The following is a 21,381-nucleotide window of genomic DNA, read 5'->3' as shown; positions in this document are numbered from 1 at the left end:
CAAAGACTGTTTGTCTCCAGTCTGCTTGGTTGATGTCGAGATCTGCTCCTCCCTGCTCTGCTTAGTTGATGTCGAGATCTCAAGATTTTGTCACATGTCTTATAAAAACAGCGAATAAAAAGGAGCCACCCTCCTGGAGAGCTCCAGTTGGATGTCGTCCAGGTAACACTGCATCAGATTATTGCACATGAACCCATCTAGGTCCATCCTAAGCCTATTCAGGGCCTTGAAAATGAGCAGCAGTTCTGGCCTCTGGGTCTTTGAAAGCCCTGATTCCTGGGACAAGAGCCTATGGAAGCATCTACCAGGAAATGCCTGCTGTGTGCCTTGTCACAGTGGGTACCTTGCCTTCTGAGACTCATACCCAACAGGAGTGAACTTTTTGAGAACAACTTCTTCATATGACAGCACAGCATAAGCAACACACTAGAAACGGGGTGTGGCAGGCCGGTGGCCCTTCATCCCTCGTCCTCCTAGACTGCCATTCCTATGCTTGGCAGCTTTTTCTAGTTTGCTCCTTTTGGCTGAAAAGAAGTATTTGAGGGCAGCAGGGAGGAGTGAGGGAGAGCTGGGTGTTGAGCAGAAAGTGATGATGAGCAAGGAGATGAGGGCAGAGCATTTTTGTTCCTCTGCTGGCCCAAGAGATGGGCTCTGACTCCTGAGAAGCTATAAGGACCGGTTGACAAGGACCCAGAATCACTCCTGGCTCCTACAGTACTGCATAAAGGCCCAGGTGACACGATATTGCACAGAATTCATGAGAAGAAACATTCTTCTGTTTCCGTGCAGAACACAGTGACAACAACCACAGAGCTCTGGAAGGTTTCGAAGGTGGCGACGCTGGCCATTCCACTGGAGTTCCTCTGTATAGGATGGAGCAGCAGCAGGAAGGGGAGGTGGCTGCCTCACAAAATCTGTGGGCAGCAGCTTAAATGATGGGACCAGAGTAAGAGAGTGAGTATCCTGGGAACTCCTAAAAACTACTGAGGTCATGATGAGAGAGGCAGGTGGTATCAGAATATGCTGGTGGGGAATTTGAACTGGCTAAACTGTAGTACAGTTGCTGCTGAGGCTGTAATCTGGTCAGGAAGCTAGAATGGCTGGTGGACATTCAAGTTTATACATCTTCACAGCAATTGCAAATATGGCTGGGGTACAGCAACAGGGCTAGCAGCCTCTTCTAAATCGGTTATTGATAGAACCCTGTGTTTCCAACAGCTTGACAAGCATTTCCAACTGAATCCTTTTCTCCTTTGTAGACCTGGATTCTGCTGGATTTTTTTTTTTTTTTTGCTTCCATGTTAATCCACATACCATGAAGATCCATGCTGTGTTGACCATTGTCAAAGCTTGGAACTCATATAATAATGCAAAGGATTTTTTTCTATGGTGGCTTAAACTGATTTCTTCCATATAAGAACTTTCTGTCTTGCAATGTATCATGCACATCTCATCAACTACATCATGTTTGCATCTCTCTTGTTTCTTATGGCTGATTTCCAAGATAGAATATATGATAGGAAGACTGGGAAGTGGCTCTTCTTCACTGTCACAGCTGGGCTGGTGCTTTCAGCTCAGATACCTGTGGGTATTGTTCATGGCTTCCAGGGAAGGAGCCATGAAAAATTCTTGCCTTCCCTTTTCTCAACCTTTGATTGAGAAAAGATGAGCAGCTAGGTTATGATTAGTTGGAAATATCTATTTTTCAGAAGCTGTTTCACCTATTGTTGGTTCTGTATCCCACAAACACCCTTTCTCCCCCTTCACACTCTCAGGTTATATGAAATGTATATGCTCCATGGAAAGAAAGAAGTATGCACCTTATTTCATCCTACTTATATATGGATTATGCTACAAGTGTTTGTGGAAAACAAAGTACCAATTCCAAGTGGTAGTCAGCTTTACAGCTCCATCTAAGGGGACAGTTTCTCTAGCCCAGCGCTTTAAAACAGAAATGGGCATCACTTATTTGTTAACTTGAGTTGCATGCACTGTAGGTTAATTTGATAAAAAAAAAAAAAAAAGGAGTTTAGACTAAACAAGGACAGTAATAAATATTTCCCTACTTACCTTCATCATAGACATTTTGATTACAGAAATGGTTTATCCGCAAATGCAGTTTGGTTATCATTTCTTTTCCTGTCTTGAAAACTGGATCCCATAAACCATGCAGTTCCCAGATTGCTTTTGCAGCTATTGGATTATTTTAAACAAAAAAGGAAACAGTCACAGAATAATTGAATCAATCTCGTTATATAGACATAGCTCCAAGCCAAAACCCTAGGCATTTATTTTATTCCACATTCTTCTTCTAGAAAGACTCCATGGCTTTTTCTGGGCACTATTTCAGTTTTCTTCCCCCTGTTTCTAAATTTGTTGTGCAGTCAAGATAGTCTACTTTATCTTTACATTTTATATCCTGAGAATTCATGCTTAAGCAACATACCGCCTTTAGAAAAACTCAGAATGCATTAAGCTTCACCATTCCCTTTTACACTGATTCCTTTAAGCTTTGAGATTGTTAGTCAGGGAAGTCAAGTGGTAAATCTGTCCTCATCTGTGGTGTGTTCAGACTACTGACTGGAACGCTTTGGGCTGACATGATTTAAAAAAAGCTCCAATCCCAATCTACTTAGCTTTACTTTCCTTTGTTTTCAATGATGTATGAAATTTCTTTTCAGATATTACAGATTTTTTTCCAAATGTTTCTTCCCTTGTCGACTGAAGAAAGCTCCCTTATGTCAACTGCTGGGGCCAGATCACTACGTGAAGTTTTATTTGATAAAAGCCCAAAAATATGGGTCTGACATCTGTCCTGGAAACCTGATGTAGCCAGCTTGAAAACGTCTCTAGGACAGAAGCAGGGCAGAAGTAGAGCACATTTTCTGTCACATTAATCTTAAAGAATGTGATTTTGTTACAAAGAAAAAAAAAAACCTTCTAAAAATCTTGTGTTGAATTTATGTCACAATGATGAAGTTATCTATATTTTCTAATTTCATTTTGAAAAGTAGTTCCATCAAAACACAGTTTAGAAGGGCAATTCTTACAACTTCATTTTATGGAATTTGGGGGTCATTTTTCAAGAGAGAACAAATTTAATTCTATTTTTAAAATATTAACTTCTTATTAATGAAATACTCATTAATTAAAAGGCATTGATGAAATTTGACAAAGAGACTGATAGAATTTCCAAGAGTACTAAAAAAAAGACAATTATTCTGTTTCCAACAGGTTTTCAATGTTTTATTTTTCTAAAACTTTCACTTGGAGTTCATGGTTGGAAAATTTCAAAAGTACTTCTTGCTTCCTCTTTTTTGAAAAGGAAAAATGTTCCCACTTTTGTGAGAATGTCTTGATCTTGCTTTTGGAGAGAGGGCCATGACCAGAATAATGGAGTATCTTTAGACCTAAAGCAGAGATCCTAATGCCAAACTGGCAAAACAAAAGCAGCCTACTTCCAAATTTAGTCACTGCTTTCTGGCTGGTACTGAATTCACACTATTCTATTCTGTTTCCATTTACTGCTGTGACTTTTGAGATAAAGACTCTTAAGTTGTGGCTGTGAGAGCAAGAAGTCAATGGACTACACCAACAGGACTAGGGGTGTGCTTGGCCATTATTCCAGTCTCCTGATCCAAATTCTATCTAAGGCACTTGAACAGCTACAGATTTGTACAAGAGAACTTCAAATCTCAGGCACTCACTTTCCATCCCATCAATGATCAGACCTCAGGTTTGCGCAGAAACTCTGCAAGAATGCATTACACACAGGACTTTAATATAGATTAAAGTCATGCATGAAGAAAATATATATTTAAGAATTTTAGGAGTTCTGAGAATATTGTGGTTCAAAAAGAAAAGAGTCTTGGTTTTCAGTTATTCTGTAACATGCAGAGATAACTCATTATATTGAGATAGTACAGAGTGTAGTGGGAGAAATGAGGCAATTCTCTGAATAATATACATAAAACTGAAACCACTTATAATTCACTGTGTGGTTATTTCTGGGGGTAAGTTTTTCTGGAATGTCTATGTAGAATTATTCAGAGTGAGGGCTTCATTTCTTTACTTGACATCTTCAGAGTAAATATATTTGCATAACAAATGTACTTACATAAAAGACATGTAAAAAGGAACTCAAGTCCTATGTCCATGACTAGATTAATTTTCATAAAGTGCACTCACTTATATGACCACCCCCTAGGTCAGAATGGAACATTCTCAGCACTCAAATGCTCTACTCATTCAGATTCCCTTCAAAAGCACCTATTTCAAGCGGTGGAATTATCAGAGAGCCTCCAGCTACTCACACATCTCAGATCCACCATTGTCTTGACACCAAGGCAACCATCTCCCTGGGCTGCTCTCAGCCAAGGACCACACATGGCCAAAGCCTTGGACTAGCCATTTTTGCCCAATGCAGGACTTACTCTAATGGCCAGTCGTTGCTCTCTGACCCCTACAGGATTGGCCATGATCTCTTCAGAACTGCACTGAGGTCTGAAACTCGTTGACAAAATTCTCATCCTGGGCCCCTCTTTGTGAAACCAGATCTGTATGGTGGTTTGAGTCTCTCCCCTCTATGCTGACTCCTTCTCCCCTTCATCCTCCACAGTTGTTTCCCTTATAACCCTCTCACACTTCTCTCTGGTATCTTCTTCCCAGAGGACCTTAACTGACACAGGTGGTTCCAGGAAAGCAGAAAATAAGATGGATTTAGGGGACTAGATCACTCCTTTCTTGGCTTGTAAGAAAAAATTCAGTGGAACCCCCAATATAAGTTGCATGTGGAGCATAGGTGGTTTCTGGCACAAGGTGGTGGATACCTGGGGAAACATCCTGGCAGAAGGGAACATCCTTACTCCCTTAATGATTCCCACATTTGAAAGCATTTGGAGGACACCGCCTAATGACAATGGAGCTGGCTGATTATTGTATTCATTGCTTCCACAGGAATGTTGAGAAGCTGAGCATGGTTTATGAAAGTTAAAGAAGAAAAGGAAACATATACCCATGAATACAGAGTTCCAAAGAATAGCAAGGAGAGATAAGAGGCCTTCCTCAGTGATCAATGCAAAGAAATAGAGAAAAACAATAGAAAGGGAAAGACTAGGGATCTCTTCAAGAAAATTAGAGATACCAAGGGAACATTTCATGCAAAGATGGGATCAACAAAGCACAAAAATGGTATAGATCTAACAGAAGCAGAAGAGATTAAGAAGAGGTGGCAAGAATACACAGAAGAACTGTACAAAAAAGATCTTCATGACCCAGATAATCACGACAGTGTGATCACTCACCTAGAGCCAGACATCCTGGAATGTGAACTCAAGTGGGCCTTAGAAAGCATCACTATGATCAAAGCTAGTGGAGGTGATGGAATTCCAGTTGAGCTATTTCAAATCCAGAAAGATGATGCTGTGAAAGTGCTGCACTCAATATGCCAGCAAATTTGGGAAACTCAGAAGTGGCCACAGGAGTCAGTTTTCATTCCAATCCCAAAGAAAGGCAATGCCAGAGAATGCTCAAACTACCAGACAATTGCACTCATCTCATATGCTAGTAAAGTCATGCTTAAAATTCTCCAAGCCAGGCTTCAGCAATATGTGAACCGTGAACTTCCAGATGTTCAAGCTGGTTTTAGAAAAGGTAGAGGAACCAGAGATAAAATTGCCAACATCCGCTAGATCATCGAAAAAACAAGAGAGTTCCAGAAAAACATCTATTTCTGCTTCATTGACTATGCCAAAGCCTTTGACTGTGTGGATCACAATGAACTATGGAAAATCGTGAAAGAGATGGGAATCCCAGACCACCTGACCTGCCTCTTGAGAAACCTGTATGCAGGTCAGGAAGCAACAGTTAGAACTGGACATGGAACAACAGACTGGTTCCAAATAGGAAAAGGAGTACGTCAAGGCTGTATACTGTCACCCTGCTTATTTAACTTATATGCTGAGTACATTATGAGAAATGCTAGGCTGGATGAAGCAAAAGCTGGAATCAAGATTGCTGGGAGAAATGTCAGTAACCTCAGATATGCAGATGACACCACCCTTATGGCAGAAAGTGAAGAAGAACTAAGGAGCCTCTTGATGAAAGTGAAAGAGGAGAGTGAAACAGTTGGCTTAAACCTCAACATTCAGAAAACTAAGATCATGGCATCTGGTCCCATCACTTCAAGGCAAAAAGATAGGGAAACAGTGGAAACAGTGTCAGACTTTATTTTTCTGGGCTCCAATATCACTGCAGATGATGATTGCAGCCATGAAATTAAAAGACGCTTACTCCTTGGAAGGAAAGTTATGTCCAACCTAGACAGCATATTAAAAAGCAGAGACATTACTCTGTCAACCAAGGTCTGTCTAGTCAAAGCTATGGTTTTTCCAGTAGTCATGTATGGATGTGAGAGTTGGACTATAAAGAAATCTTCAGTCAGTTCACTTCAGTCGTTCAGTCGTGTCTGACTCTTTTTGACCCCATGAATCCCAGCATACCAGGCCTCCCTGTCTATCACCAACTCCCAGAGTTCACCCAAACTCATGTGCATAGAGTTGGTGATGCCATCCAGCCATCTCATCCTCTGTTGTCCCCTTCTCCTCTTGCCCCCAATCCCTCCCAGCATCAGGGTCTTTTCCAATGAGTCAACTCTTCGCATGAGGTGGCCAAAATATTGGAGTTTCAGCCTCAGCATCAGTCCTTCCAGTGAACACCCAGGATTGATCTCCTTTAGGATGGACTGGTTGGATCTACTTGCAGTCCACGGGACTCTCAAGAGTCTTCTCCAACACAGTTCAAAAGCATCAGTTCTTCGGCATACAGCTTTCTTCACAGTCCAGCTCTCACATCCATACATGACCACGGGAAAAACCATAGACTTGACCAGACAGACCTTTGTTGGCAAAGTAATGTCTCTGCTTTTCAATATGCTATCTAGATTGGTCATAACTTTCCTTCCAAGGAGTAAGCGTCTTTTAATTTCATGGCTGCAATCACCATCTGCATTGATTTTGGAGCCCAAAAATATAAAATCTGCCACTGTTTCCACTGTTTCCCCATCTGTTTCCCAGGAAGTGATGGGACCATATGCCATGATCTTAGTTTTCTGAATGTTGAGCTTTAAGCCAACTTTTTCACTCTCCTCTTTCACTTTCACCAAGAGGCTTTTTAGTTCCTCTTCACTTTCTGCCATAAGGGTGGTGTCATCTGCATATCTGAGGTTATTGATATTTATCCCAGCAATGTTGATTTTAGCTTGTGCTTCTTCCAGCCCAGCGTTTCTCTCGATGTACTTGGCATATAAATTAAATAAGCAGGGTGACAATATACAGCCTTGACATACTCCTTTTCCTATTTGAAACCAGTCTGTTGTTCCATGTCCAGTTTTAACTGTTGCTTCCTGAACTGCATATAGGTTTCATTTTAGTGCCGAAGAATTGATGCTTTTGAACTGTGGTGTTGGAGAAGACTCCTAAGAGTCCCTTGGACAGCAAGGAGATCCAACCTGTCCATCCTAAAGGAGATCAGTCCTGGGTGTTCATTCGTAGGACTGAGGTTGAAGCTGAAACTCCAATACTTTGCCCACCTGATGCAAAGAAGTGACTCATTTGAAAAGACCCTGATGCTGGGAAAGATTGAGGGTAGGAGAAGGGGCCGACAGGGGATGAGGTGGTTGGATGGCATCACCGACTCAATGGATATGGGTTTGGGTGTTCTCCAGGAGTTAGTGATGGACAGGGAGGCCTAGCATGCTGCAGTTCATGGGGTTGCAAAGAGTAGGACATGACTGAGCAACTGAACTGATGCAAAGGATTTGTAAGAACATGAAGGACTCTTCAGTATCTTACACAGAGGCCCCCACATCCTGCAGTAGAGAGTAGGTGCAGCTGAGCAGCAGGCATGTGGCAAAATTGGAGCCTGTGATGCAAAGGCTAGGTCACTGGTTAAAAACTTGAGACCTTGCAGCATGGTTGAGGACATTTGGACAGATGACCCCGAAGAATATGTCTCTGTACACTCTTTTGGACCTGCGACACTTACAGAGATGGCCTTTTTCCCTTCTAAGAGCTGGCACTTTCCCAGTGTAGGAAGATACTCTGGAGGCATCTCAACAAGGCAGCAGGTGCCCATACCACTCCCCAAGAGAATTGTGTCATCACCTTTCTTATATTCCAGGCCAAATGTTACTGCTTTTGTATAGTCCCTCAGTTGTGTCTGACTCTTTGCAATTCCATGGACTGCAATCCACCAGGCTCCTCTGTCCACGGGATTTCCCAGGTAAATATACTGGAGTGGGTGGTCATTTCCTTCTTCAGGGATCTTCCCAACCCAGGGATCAAACCTGAGTCTCTTTCATTGTCAAGGGGGTTCTTTACCACTGAGCCACCAGGGAAGCCCACCAGGCCAATCAAGTAGGCTTAAATCCCAGCATAACCTGCAGACAAGTAAGGGAAGAAGAGTATTACACCCTGAAGGATGGATTAGTAGGATCTAGAGGTATACCCCTGGGCCTGGATTTTGAGGATCTTGATAAAGGGGGCTGGACAGTAAGTTTCTAAAAGCAAGAATTCATTGACCTGAAGGCATTATTTTGAGATACAGGATTTAACACTCAGACAAGGAGCCCAGGGGGTAGGAAAGACTGAATGGTAGGGTAGGTCTAGGAATCCTGGACAGAGTGATGACCTTTGCTGATAAAGGAGAAATGAGTGTCATGCCTGATGACAGAAAAAGGCATAAAATACTCAGGGATCTTGGCACACTAGAACGTACATTTAGGGCATGTGTGAGGCTCAGAAATTTTCCAGAGAATGGTTTCTGTGAAAAGACTCAGAGGACACAGCATTCTCCAAGTTCATGAGGAATGGGTCAAATAGAGGATTACTATGAGTCAGGTAGTGGCCAGGATCTGTACATGCATTATTATCTCATTCTGAGCACTCAACTATGTAAATTAGGTACCAGTTTATCCCCATTTGGCAGAGTCTTCAGAAAATTAACAGTAACCATTCAGTAAATAGTAACTGTTCCCTGGTGGCTCAGAGGTTAAAGCGTCTGCCTCCAATGCGGGAGACCCGGGTTCGATCCCTGGGTCGGGAAGATCCCCTGGAGAAGGAAAGATAACCCACTCCAGTATTCTTGCTGGAGAATCCCATGGACAGAGAAGCCTGGTAGGCTACAGTCCATGGGGTCGCAAAGAGTCGGACACAACTGAGCGACAGAACGGAACGGATTTTTGTTGTTGTTCAGTTGCTCAGTTGTGTTGGACTCTTTGCAACCCCAAGGACTGCAGCACTTCAGGATTCTCTCACTATCTCCAAGAGTTTGCTCAAACTCATGTCCACTGGTCGATGATACCATCCAGCTATCTCATCCTCTGTCACCTCCTTCTCCTCCTGCCCTTAATCTTTCCCAGCAACAGGGTCTTTTCCAATGAATTGGCTCTTTGCATCAGGTGGCCAGAGTATTGGAGCTTCAGCTTTAGCATCAATCCTTCCAATAAGTATTCAGGGTTGGTTTCCTTTAGAATTGACTGACTTGATGATCTTGCTGTCCAAGGGATTCTCAAGAGTCTTCTCTAGCACCATAGTTCCAAAGCATCAATTCTTTGGCGCTCAACCTTCTTTATGGTTCAACTCTTACATGACTACTAGAAAAAGCATAGCTTTGATTATTTGGGCCTAGGTCAGCAAAGTGATGTTTGATGTCTCTGCTTTTTAATGCACTTTCTAGGTTTGTCATAGCTTTTCTTCCAAGAAGCAAGTGTCTTTTAATTTCGTAACTGCAGTGAGATTTTACTAATGCTTATGTATTTCACATTACTCAAGCTAAAAAAGACATAGTTACTATTTCTGTCTAAAATTATGTTGCTTGTTATTTCTTTCAAGTTTCCATCCCAAACATTAAATCAGTTTAAGATATATTTTGAGACTATCTAAATCTGCAACAAATCAGTTTATGTTAAATAGCTCATTGAAAAATAGTTCTAGAAGAGATGGATACTTGGAAAAATCAATTGGTTAAATTTAATCCTGAGAAATCCTTTATATGGTCAACAGATAGTTTCAAACTTGTTATAAAATATTGAAACTGTGTGGCCCATCTTTTTACATACCAAAAGCAAGACAATATTATATAACTAATGACTCTGAAGTGGAGAAAACGTATTCTGATAGTTCAGGTCACTTGTAGCAGTTTAGGTTACTGCATGGTTGATTTGAAAATGTGATTATCATGTAAGATGTCAAAACACCTGTTAATTTGATGTCAAAAGTGGATGTAATAATAATAGTTATTATTATTTGGAATCTAAAATGCAACACTTAGTTATTCTAGTTTAATTCAATTAACCTTTGAAGAGCTAAGTGCTGTAGTGTGAGGACAAATTATCATTTTGTTTTAGCAGTTTGATTTTGTCTACATGTCATTGTTTGTATTGAGTTTTTAAATTAATAGTCTGAAATATGTATTTTAAAAATATTATAATTATGTATTCAAATGTACCAGATTCTGGAGACAGAAAAATGAAATATATTCTTCTCAAAGATCTCACAGTCTCAGTTCAGTTCAGTCGCTCAGTCATGTCTGACTCTTTGCGACTCCATGGACTGCATCACTCCAGGCCTCCCTGTCCATCACCAACTCCCAGAGCTCACTCAAACTCATGTCCACTGGTCAATGATACCATCCAACCATCTCATCCTCTGCCATCCACTTCTCCTCCTGCTTTCAATCTTTGCCAGCATCAGGGTCTTTTCCAGTGAGTCATTTCTTCACATCAGGTGGCCAAAGGATTGGAGTTTCAGCTTCAGCATCAGTCCTTCCAATGAATATTCAGGACTGATTTCCTTTAGGATGGACTGCTTTGATCTTTTAGTCTCAAGAATCTTCTCCAACCCCACAGTTCAAAAGCATCAATTCTTTGACACTCAGCTTTCTTTATAGTCCAACTCTCACATCCATATATGACTGCTGGAAAAACCATAGCTTTGACTAGATAGACCGTTATTGGCAGTTTAATGTCTCTACTTTTTAATATGCTAGTTTGGTCATAACTTTTCTTTCAAGGAGCAAACGTCTTTTAATTTCATGGCTGCAGTCACAATCTGCAATGATTTTGAAGCCCCCAAAAATAAAGTCTGTCACTGTTTCCACTGTTTCCCCATCTATTTGCCATGAAGTAATGGGACTGGGTACCATGATCTTAGTTTTCTCATCTTAATTTTCTAGTTTTCTGGGTATGGCATAAGCCACCAGAACTTATACAGGACTGGGGAAACAGACACTTGAAGGGCACAAAGAAAATCTCATGCTCACCAGGATCCAGGAGAAAGGAGCTTGACCCAGATTATCCAGGAGTGATTGTCCAGGACCCTCTAGCAGAGTCATGGGTTGGCAGTGGCCTGCTGCAGGATCGAGGGCACAGAATGCAACAGTGAGAACACAGGACCTTTTGAAGAACCTATCTTCATTATCCTACCATAGTTTGGCCTCAGGTCAAACAACAGGGAGGGAACACAGCCCCATCCATCAGGAGAAAATCAGATTAAAGTTTTACGGAGCATGGCCTGCCCCAACAGAACAAGATCCAGTTTCCCCCACAGTCAGTCTCTCCCATCAGGAAACTTCCAGAAGCCTTTATCTCACAGTCTCAGTTCAGTTCAGTTCAGTCGCTCAATCGTGTCCAACTCTCTGCAACCCCGTGAATCACAGCACGCCAGGCCTCCCTGTCCATCACCAACTCCCGGAGTTCACTCAAACTCATGTCCACAGAATCGGTGATGCCATCCAGCCATCTCATTCTTGGTCGTCCCCTTCTCTTCCCGCCCCCAACCCTTCCCAGCATCAGAGTCTTTTCCAGTGAGTCAACTCATCGCATGAGGTGGCCAAAGTATTGGAGTTTCAGCTTTAGCATCAGTCCCTCCAATGAACACCCAGGATCGATCTCCCTTAGAATGGACTGGTTGGATCTCCTTGCAGTACAAGGGACTCTCAAGAGTCTTCTCCAACACCACAGTTCAAAAGCATCAATTCTTCGGCGATCAGCTTTCTTCACAGTCCAACTCTCACATCCGTACATGACCACGGGAAAAACCATAGCCTTGACTAGACAGAACTTGGTTGGCAAAGTAATGTCTCTGCTTCTTAATATATTATCAAGGTTGGTCATAACTTTCCTTCCAAGGAGTAAGCGTCTTTTAATTTCATGGCTGCAATCAGCATCTGCAGTGATTTTGGAGCCCCCCAAAAATAAAGTCTGACACTGTTTCCACTGTTTTTCCATCTATTTCCCATGAAGTGATGGGACCAGATGCCATGATCTTTGTTTTCTGAATGTTGAGCTTCAAGCCAACCTTTTCACTCTCCTCTTTTACTTTCATCAAGAGGCTTTTGAGTTCCTCTTCACTTTCTGCCATAAGGGTAGTGTCATCTGCATATCTGAGGTTATTGATATTTCTCCCAGCAATCTTGATTCCAGCTTGTGCTTCTTCTAGCCCAACGTTCCTCATGATGTACTCTGCATATAAGTTAAATAAGCAAGGTGACAATATACAGCCTTGACGCACTCCCTTTCCTATTTGGAACCAGTCTGTTGTTCCATGTAAAGTTCTAACTGTTGCTTCCTGACCTGCATACAGGTTTCTCAAGAGGCAGGTCAGGTGGTCTGGGATTCCCATCTCTTTCAGAATTTTCCACAGTTTATTGTGATCCACACAGTCAAAGGCTTTGTCATAGTCAATGAAGCAGAAATAGATGTTTTTCTGGAACTCTCTTGCTTTCTCCATGATCCAACGGATGTTGGCAATTTGATCTCTGGTGCATCAGAGGGCAGACACACTGAAATCATAATCACAGGAAACTAGTTGATCTGATCACATGGACCACAGCCGAATGTGGTCCACTGGAGAAGGGAATGGCAAACCACTTCAGTATACTTGCCTTGAGAACCCCATGAACAGTATCAAAAGGCAAAATGATAGGATACTAAATGAGGAATTCCCCAGGTCGGTAGGTGCCCAGTATGCTACTGGAGATCAGTGGAGAAGTAACTCTAGAAGGAATAAAGGGATGGAGCAAAAGCAAAACCAATACCCAGTTGTGGATGTGATCGATGATAGAAACAAGGTCCGGTGCTGTAAAGAGCAATATTGCATAGGAACCTGGAATGTTAGGTCCATGAATCAAGGCAAATTGGAAGTGATCAAACAGGAGATGGAAAGAGTGAACATAGACATTCTAGGAATCAGTGAATTAAAATGGACTGGAATGGGTGAATTTAACTCAGATGACCATTATATCTACTACTGTGGGCAGGAATCCCTTAGAAGAGATGGAGTAGCCATCACGGTCAACAAAAGAGTCCGAAATGCAGTACTTGGATGCAATCTTAAAACCGACAGAATGATTTCTGTTCGTTTCCAAGGCAAACCATTCAATATTACAGTAATCCAGTCCTATGCACCAACCAGTAACGCTGAAGAAGCCGAAGTTGAACAGTTCTATGATGACCTACAAGACCTTTTAGAACTAACACCGAAAAAAGATGTCCTTTTCATTCTAGGGGACTGGAATGCAAAAGTAGGAAGTCAAGAAACCCCTGGAGTAACAGGCAAATTTGGCCTTGGAGCACGGAATGAAGCAGGGCAAAGGCTAAGAAAGTTTTGTCAAGAGAATGCACTGGTCATAACAAACACCCTCTTCCAACAACACAAGAGAAGACTCTACACATGGACATCACCAGATGGTCAACACCAAAATCCGATTGATTATATTCTTTGCAGCCAAAGATGGAGAAGCTCTATAGAGTTAGCAAAAACAAGACCAGGAGCTGACTGTGGCTCAGATCATGAACTCCTTATTGCCAAATTCAGACTTAAATTGAAGAAAGTAGGGAAAACCACTAGACCATTCAGATATGACCTAAATCAAATCCCTTATGATTATACAGTGGAAGTGAGGGATAGATTTAAGGGACTAGATCTGATAGAGTGCCTGATGAACTATGGATGGAGGTTCGTGACATTATACAGGAGACAGGGACCAAGACCATCCCCATGGAAAAGAAATGCAAAAAAGCAAAATGGCTGTCTGAGGAGGCCTTACAAATAGCTGTGAAAAGAAGAGAAATGAAAAGCAAAGGAGAAAAGGAAAGATACAAGCATCTGAATGCAGAGTTCCAAAGAATAGCAAGGAGAGATAAGAAAGCCTTCCTCAGTGATCAATGCAAAGAAATAGAGGAAAACAACAGAACAGGAAAAACAAGAGATCTCTTCAAGAAAATTAGAGATTCCAAGGGAAAATTTCATGCAAAGATGGGCTCGATAAAGGACAGGAATGGTATGGACCTAACAGAGGCAGAAGATATCAAGAAGAGGTGGCAAGAATACACAGAAGAACTGTACAAAAAAGATCTTCATGACCAAGATAGTCACGATAATGTGATCACTGACCTAGAGCCAGACATCTTGGAATGTGAAGTCAAGTGGGCCTTAGAGAGCATCACTAGGAACAAAGCTAGTGGAGGTGATGGAATTCCAGTTGAGCTATTTCAAATCTTGAAAGATGATGCTGTGAAAGTGCTGCACTCAATATGCCAGCAAATTTGGAAAACTCAGCAGTGGCCACAGGACTGGAAAGGGTCAGTCTTCATTCCAATCCCAAAGAAAGGGAATGCCAAAGAATGCTCAAACTACCGCACAATTGCACTCATCTCACATGCTAGTAAAGTCATGCTCAAAATTCTCCAAGCCAGGCTTCAGCAATATCTCACAGTCTAGTGAGATTTAATTTCAACCATGTAAGTATAAATGTTTCCCATTGGCTCAGGTAAAGAATCTGCTTGCAGTGCAGGAGACACAGGAGATGCAGGTTGGATCCCTGGGTCAGGAAGATCCCCTGGAAGAGGACATGGCAACCCACTCCAGTATTCTTGCCTGGAGAATCCCATGGACAGAGGAGCCTGGCCGTTTACAGTCTGTGAGGTTGCAAAGAGTCTAATGCAACTAATTGTGTGATTGAGCAGCCATGAAAGTGTAAATCTTAGTGATTAGCTACATTCCTTCTCAAAAAATGTTGATGTCCTAACACAAAAATAATCCTTGATTCTCCTGAGAGTTAATTTTATGTGCCAGTTTGACTGGATTTCTGGGTCTATCTGTGAGGGGGTTTCTGGAAGAGATTAGCATTTGAATGGGTGGGCTAAGTAAAGTGGATTGCCCTCCCTAATGTGATAGCCACCATGTGGTTCACTGGGGACCTGAATACATAGAACAAAAAGGTGGTGCAAGGGAGAACTTGCTCTTTCTCTCTAACTACCTGGGATGGGTATCAATCTTCTGCCCTCAATGCCCTTGTTTAAGGCCTTCAATCTTTGACTGGAACTTGCACCATTTACTCTCTTTCGGGTCTTGGAACTTTATACCACTAGGTTTCTTGGGTCTATGGCTTACAGAGGGCAAATCATGGGACTTCTCAGCCTCTACAACCATGTGAGTCAAGACTTTATAATCAGTCTCTCTCAATCAATATATCGTATTAGTTCTGTCTCTCTGGAGAACCCTGATTGATACAATTCTTAAGCCCAGTCTGAGACAATCAAAATTTCAATTAAGGATGGGCCTGATACCAGTTAGCATAGGAGTTTAACTAATAAGAACTTAAAATGAAAAAAAAAAAAGCATAAAAGTGCAGAGTTTCCTTTTTGGGAATTTATGGTCCTTGGTATAGAAATGAGATGAAGCAAGATTTGCCTGCATATGGTGAATATATCTAAGCCAAAGAGGATATAGACATATTGGCATATTTAAGATTTTCATATTTAAAGTACATTAGGAAAAATATACTATCATATTGTGGCATTATAATATGTAAAATTACATGTTATAATATTAATATAATATGAATTATATAATTATAATTATATACATATATAATAAATATACTTATATATTATATTTATATGTTTATTATACATTAAAATTATTAAACATAAAATATATAATTTGAAGTTATATAAACATAAATTTATATAATAAATATATATCATCTATATATAATATATTTATATCTATATATTTATAAATTATTATAAACTCTTATTTATATAGATATAAATATATAAATTATATCCCTATATTATATATACTATATATTATATATATAACTTTGTATTATAATATATAATTCATATATATTAATTGATTATATGTTAAAATATATTAATGATATGTTATTAATAATAACATAATTTATATATATGATATATGTCTATATATGTCTGTCCATATACATATATACATATAATATATAAATATATTTGTTTTTGTTTCTGGTTTTTGGCAGAGTTTCAAAATCCCTTGTGGACTTCCCTGGTGGTGCAGCAATTAAGACTTCTTGTTTTTACTGCAGGGGTCTTAGGTTTGATCCCTAATTAAAAAAAAGAAACTTGAAGTTTCCTTAGTCATCAATTCAGTTCAGTTCAGTCACGCAGTAGTGTCCGACTCTTTGCAACCTCATGGACTGCAGCACAAAAGGAGTTCCTGTCCATCACCACCCCCCAGAGCTCACTCAGACTCATGTCCATCGAGTCAGTGATGCCATCCAACCATCTCATCCTCTGTCATCCCCTTGTCCTCCTGCCCTTTTCAATCTTTGCCAGCATCAGGGTCTTTTCCAATGAGTGTGTTCTTCAATTCAGGTGGCCAAAGTATTGAAGTTTCAGCTTCAGCATCAGTTCTTCCAATGAATATTCAGGACTGATTTCCTTTAGGATGGACTGGTTGGATCTCCTTGCAGTCCAAGGGACTCTCAAGAGACTTCTCCAACACCACAATTCAAAAGCATCAATTCTTCGGCTCTCAGCTTTCTTTATAGTCTAACATTGTTGGCAAAGTAATGTTTCTGCTTTTTAATATGCTGTCTAGGTTGGTCATAGCTTTTCTTCCAAGGAACAAGTGCCTTTTAATTTCATGGCTGCAGTCACCATTTGCAGTGATTTTGCAGCCCCCCAAAATAAAGTCTCTCACTATTTCCATTCTTTCCCCATTATTTGCCATAAAATGATGGGGCCCGATGCCATGATCTTAGTTTTCTGAATGTTGAGCTTTAAGTCAAATTTTTCACTCTCCTCTTTAACTTTCATTCTTAGTCATAGGGGAGTTTTATTATTCATAAAGAAGTCCTCTCAGTAACAGGCAAGTTTATGCTAATGATAGGAAGCTTTAGGTAGCTTGAGAATGGGGACTGGTCACCAGAAAAACCAACTATGTGATTAGAGGGTTGGAATTTTCAGCCTCATCCTTTGCCCTTCCTCTCAACTTGTAGTTTAGTCTTAACATTTGCATTATTAACAAATGTTTCTTTCAGTACATGTATTACAAATATATGTAATATTTGATTTAATATAAAAGTAAAAATTTTCCCAAATCTTCAAGTAACATGGACCCTGTGGGTTGATCCTCCAGTTTATTCTATGGATTTTGTCCCCTTGCCCCATAGTACCACTTAACCCCATGGGTATCTTCTCAGTTCCCTCCCTCCCCAGTCCCTAGGCTACACGGGAAACACAGCTGGAAGAGGAGAACCCACCTCCAGAAAGTGGTTCTGACACATCAGTGTGGATAAGACTTATTCTAGGGAAGTTTTGTACAAGTGTAGATTTATGGATGATAGCCTAGAAATTCTTATTGGTAAGTATGGCAGTGGGTTTCAGGAATCTACATTTTATCCAGCACTTAAAGCATGCCTAATATTAATAATCATTGCATTAGGCTTTGAGCAAAACTATATTAGGCTTTTTTTCTTATTTTTGACTACACCATGTGGCATGTAGGATGTTAGTTCGCTGACCAGGAATGGAATCCATGCCCCCTGCATTTGAAGCTTGGTGTCATAACCACTGTATGGCCAGAGAAATCCTTGTCTTAGGTTTTGGTCTCAGCAAAGTGCATGACCTGAGTCAAGCAATTGACCCCTGTCTTCTCTTCCTCATCGTAAAATAAGAGAGTTGATTAGATATACTTGACCATTTCTTCCAACTCCACAAAGTTCTAGCATTCCTTTATCTGTCATACTTGATGGCAAATAAATCATGAGCAAAGTTATAAGATAAAAAAATAAAGTCTTCTCTGATAGTAGAATACAGATATTGAAGGATAACCCTGCTTTATTCATAAATAATGCTCAGACTTCCTTAATAAAGTCCTTTCCACTTTAAAAAAACTATACTTTATCATACCAGTGCATTAAGTTTTATACTTTTGTGGCTGTGAGTCATTTAAATTAAATCTAAGATACTGCAGGAGGGTAACAGTATAATTGGTCTCATGGATTTCATTATTATGACTGTCAGTACTGTATCCAGAAATTTTCATCAGCATATTAATAAATGCCTTAAGGAAAGATAACTTATTTATTCATGGGCAGAGAAACCTATGAAAATATTTTCATAATAATTACACTTTAAAAATTCTTATTACAGCATTTATATGATTCTCGATGAATTATTTTGTTCCTGCCTCCCCCCCAAAAAAAAGCCCTAGATACTTTTACATCTAGAGTAATCACAAAGACTTAGACTTTTACATTAAAATTTAAAACTTTGGCCTGGGAAGAGGGAGAATGTAGCCAATAGAGAGGGGCTGGTGCATAGTAACCAGAGGATGAGGCATTGAAGTTCCAGATGTGTACCTGTTATATTTTACTTTTAAATATGGGCATTAATAATAATATGCAAAACATGAGGGTGGGAGAAAACATAAAATCTAGATCTAATTAATAGCCAGCAGTAATAGATGGGTAGGAAGAGTCATATGCAAATTCATCAGTATCCCTGGCCTCTATTTCTAGCACATTCAAATCTGGAACACAAGGAGCAAACCTCCTTTTAACCCAAGAGACCATTAAAGGATGTGAAGAAGAAAGAACCCATAATGTGGAGATAAAGCTACTGGCAGACCCATGACAGAATAGAGATGCCAGACAAACCCCACACATATGGTCAAGTAAGTTCAGGGTCAACTAATTTGCAGAGAAGAGTAGAAAGGAGTGTCATAAAGGCTTCAGGAAGTTTTGAAAATCTTGAGTTTCCAAAAGGAATACTATATAACTCCTGAGGAGTGGAAGGAAAGCCCTTTCCTCTGTGCACACACATTTGAGAGGTTTATTTGCTCCGTTCATTAGGATGATGTCCTTCAGCCAGTGTCCAGCTGCACTTTTTACCACCCACATGGTGCTAAATCCCTTGCTTTCCTTCTCTTGCGCAGGAGTCCAAGTCTGGGGTGGTGCATAAGAAAAATTGACAGTTAATGTTTTAAATTGAAGACACATTACTGGGAGGATGCATTTTCTGCCCATTCAGTGGTCGCAAAGAATTTGGTGGGAGGAAGGGGAACTTCAAAGGCATTTTTTTCAATCCATGGCCTTGCTAGCACCATATTCCTGAACAGCAGGGCCTTGTGTGAGTCTCCCGTTTCCACACCCACATCCAGCCAGCTTTCATCTCATTGTGGGTAGGGTGTGGTGTTGTCATTAATAATAAGAATAATATGATGTTACAGTGTTGATTATTATATTCAGCAGGAAACAGATGGTTCACTCAGAAGGGGTGATTGGAGAAGGTTGAGTGAAGGGGCTGTGTACAAAGGAGCAGCACTGGTCAGAGAAACAGACTTCTGATGTCCTCACTGCAGAGCTGGAAACGGGCAGGGCAGGGTGTGCCCTCACCATCCCATGCCCTGCGGGGCGAGGGGAGAGAGTGGTTATCAAAGCTGAAAGAGAGCTCAGCCATAGGACTGAGCCGTCTGGCAGAAACTGTAGCAGAGAAAAGCACTGACATTAGTCCGGGTCTGGCGTGGAGGGAGCCCAGGCATACCTCTCTGGTCACTCTCAGGAATTCTGTGGCTTCCCCTGCCTCTACCCCCGCAAGCCTCCATGGTCAGACTCCGAGGGCAGAGAGCAGGATGATAAGGGCAGAGAGTTGATTCAGAGAGCAAGCAGAGAATATCCTGCACACCTGAAAGATACGTAAGACCAGACCTTTGCAAAAGAAAATCCAACAGACCTTCTTTCAGCGCAAACCTGGCACCTGCCCCATCACTTCCTCATCACCTTCTCCTTTGCTCCTTACATTTAGCTCCCTCTTAGCTGTGAGAGAGACAAGGACCACAGTCAGTTCTGGATGGGGGAACATCAGCAGAAGAATACTGCGAAGGTTCTAGGAAAGCATTTGTGTTCCTGATAAAAGTTGCAGAGAGGGTAGTGATGTATTTCCCTCTTATTCCTGCCTTAGACGGGTGTATAAGGCCTGGAACAGAAGTAACATCTTTCAGCAATGAGGTAACAAGAAGGAAGAACGCTGCTCCTGATATTATTAAGCCATTGATCCAATGCCAACAGTGCCTACCTCCAGATATTTTAAAGTGAGAAAAATCACCTCTGACTATTTTCTAAGTATTCATAAATTGGGAACTTGGTGCTTGATCAAATATAGGGGTCGGGTGGGTGTGACAGCTAGACTGCTGTCAGGAACACTTGCAAGAAACTGTGGAACTGAAGAATATTTGGGGATCAAAATCTCAAGAATTTAGATCCAAATAGATTAAATTAGGTTATATGTAGGACATCTATGAAGAAACATAGAATGAGAAGTTGCATTTATGTGTGTAAAAGAAAGGCTATCTTAGGAACAAAATTTAGGAATATATGTTATACATGATAAAATAATTTAAGTCCTAGGAGTAAAATGAGATCCTCTTCCTCTATTTTATACAAAGAAAAGTGTCAAGGACCAGGTTCTGAGAACTCCCACATTTAGAGCTTAGATAAACAAGGGGTGCGCCCAATGGTAGCTTTAGCAAAGAACCAGGTGGAGGTCAAGAGAAGAATGCATTTTAAGAAACAGACAACAGTTTTTGGTGAAATGGAGAAGTAAGTCAAGGAAGATGTTGGTCACAGATGATATTTAGAAGGAAAAACTAGTTCTTGGTGGCTGATCTGATATTTCAAAAAACAATATGCCTGATGTAAAGGGTTACCATATCCAGCATAGCTTTTCTCTGTGAGAACAATGCCAAAACCTTGTTATTGGCCCAATTTAACTATTAATTGAGAATAAATAATGGCTCCATGTTTCATCTATAAAAGCGGTTATTTTTAAGGTCTCTTGGAATATCTGTAAATGAAAAAGTTATAAGAAACAGAGAAGGGGGGGAGAAAGAAAGAAAGAAAAAGGGGAAGGAAGGAAAGAAAGGAAGTAAGAACATAAGAAAGGAAATATGTAAAGCAAAGAGGGAATAAAGATTAACTGATTATCAGAAGTTATAATGAAATTAAAATAGTGGTCTTAAATACATTATAAATGGAAAAATTTAGTTAAATATG

The sequence above is a fragment of the Moschus berezovskii genome, chromosome 13 (genome assembly GCF_049115385.1).
Source record: "Moschus berezovskii isolate FMDL1 chromosome 13, NW_MosBer_1.0, whole genome shotgun sequence".
Classification (NCBI taxonomy): Eukaryota; Metazoa; Chordata; class Mammalia; order Artiodactyla; family Moschidae; genus Moschus; species Moschus berezovskii.
This window is presented reverse-complemented; position numbering follows the sequence as displayed.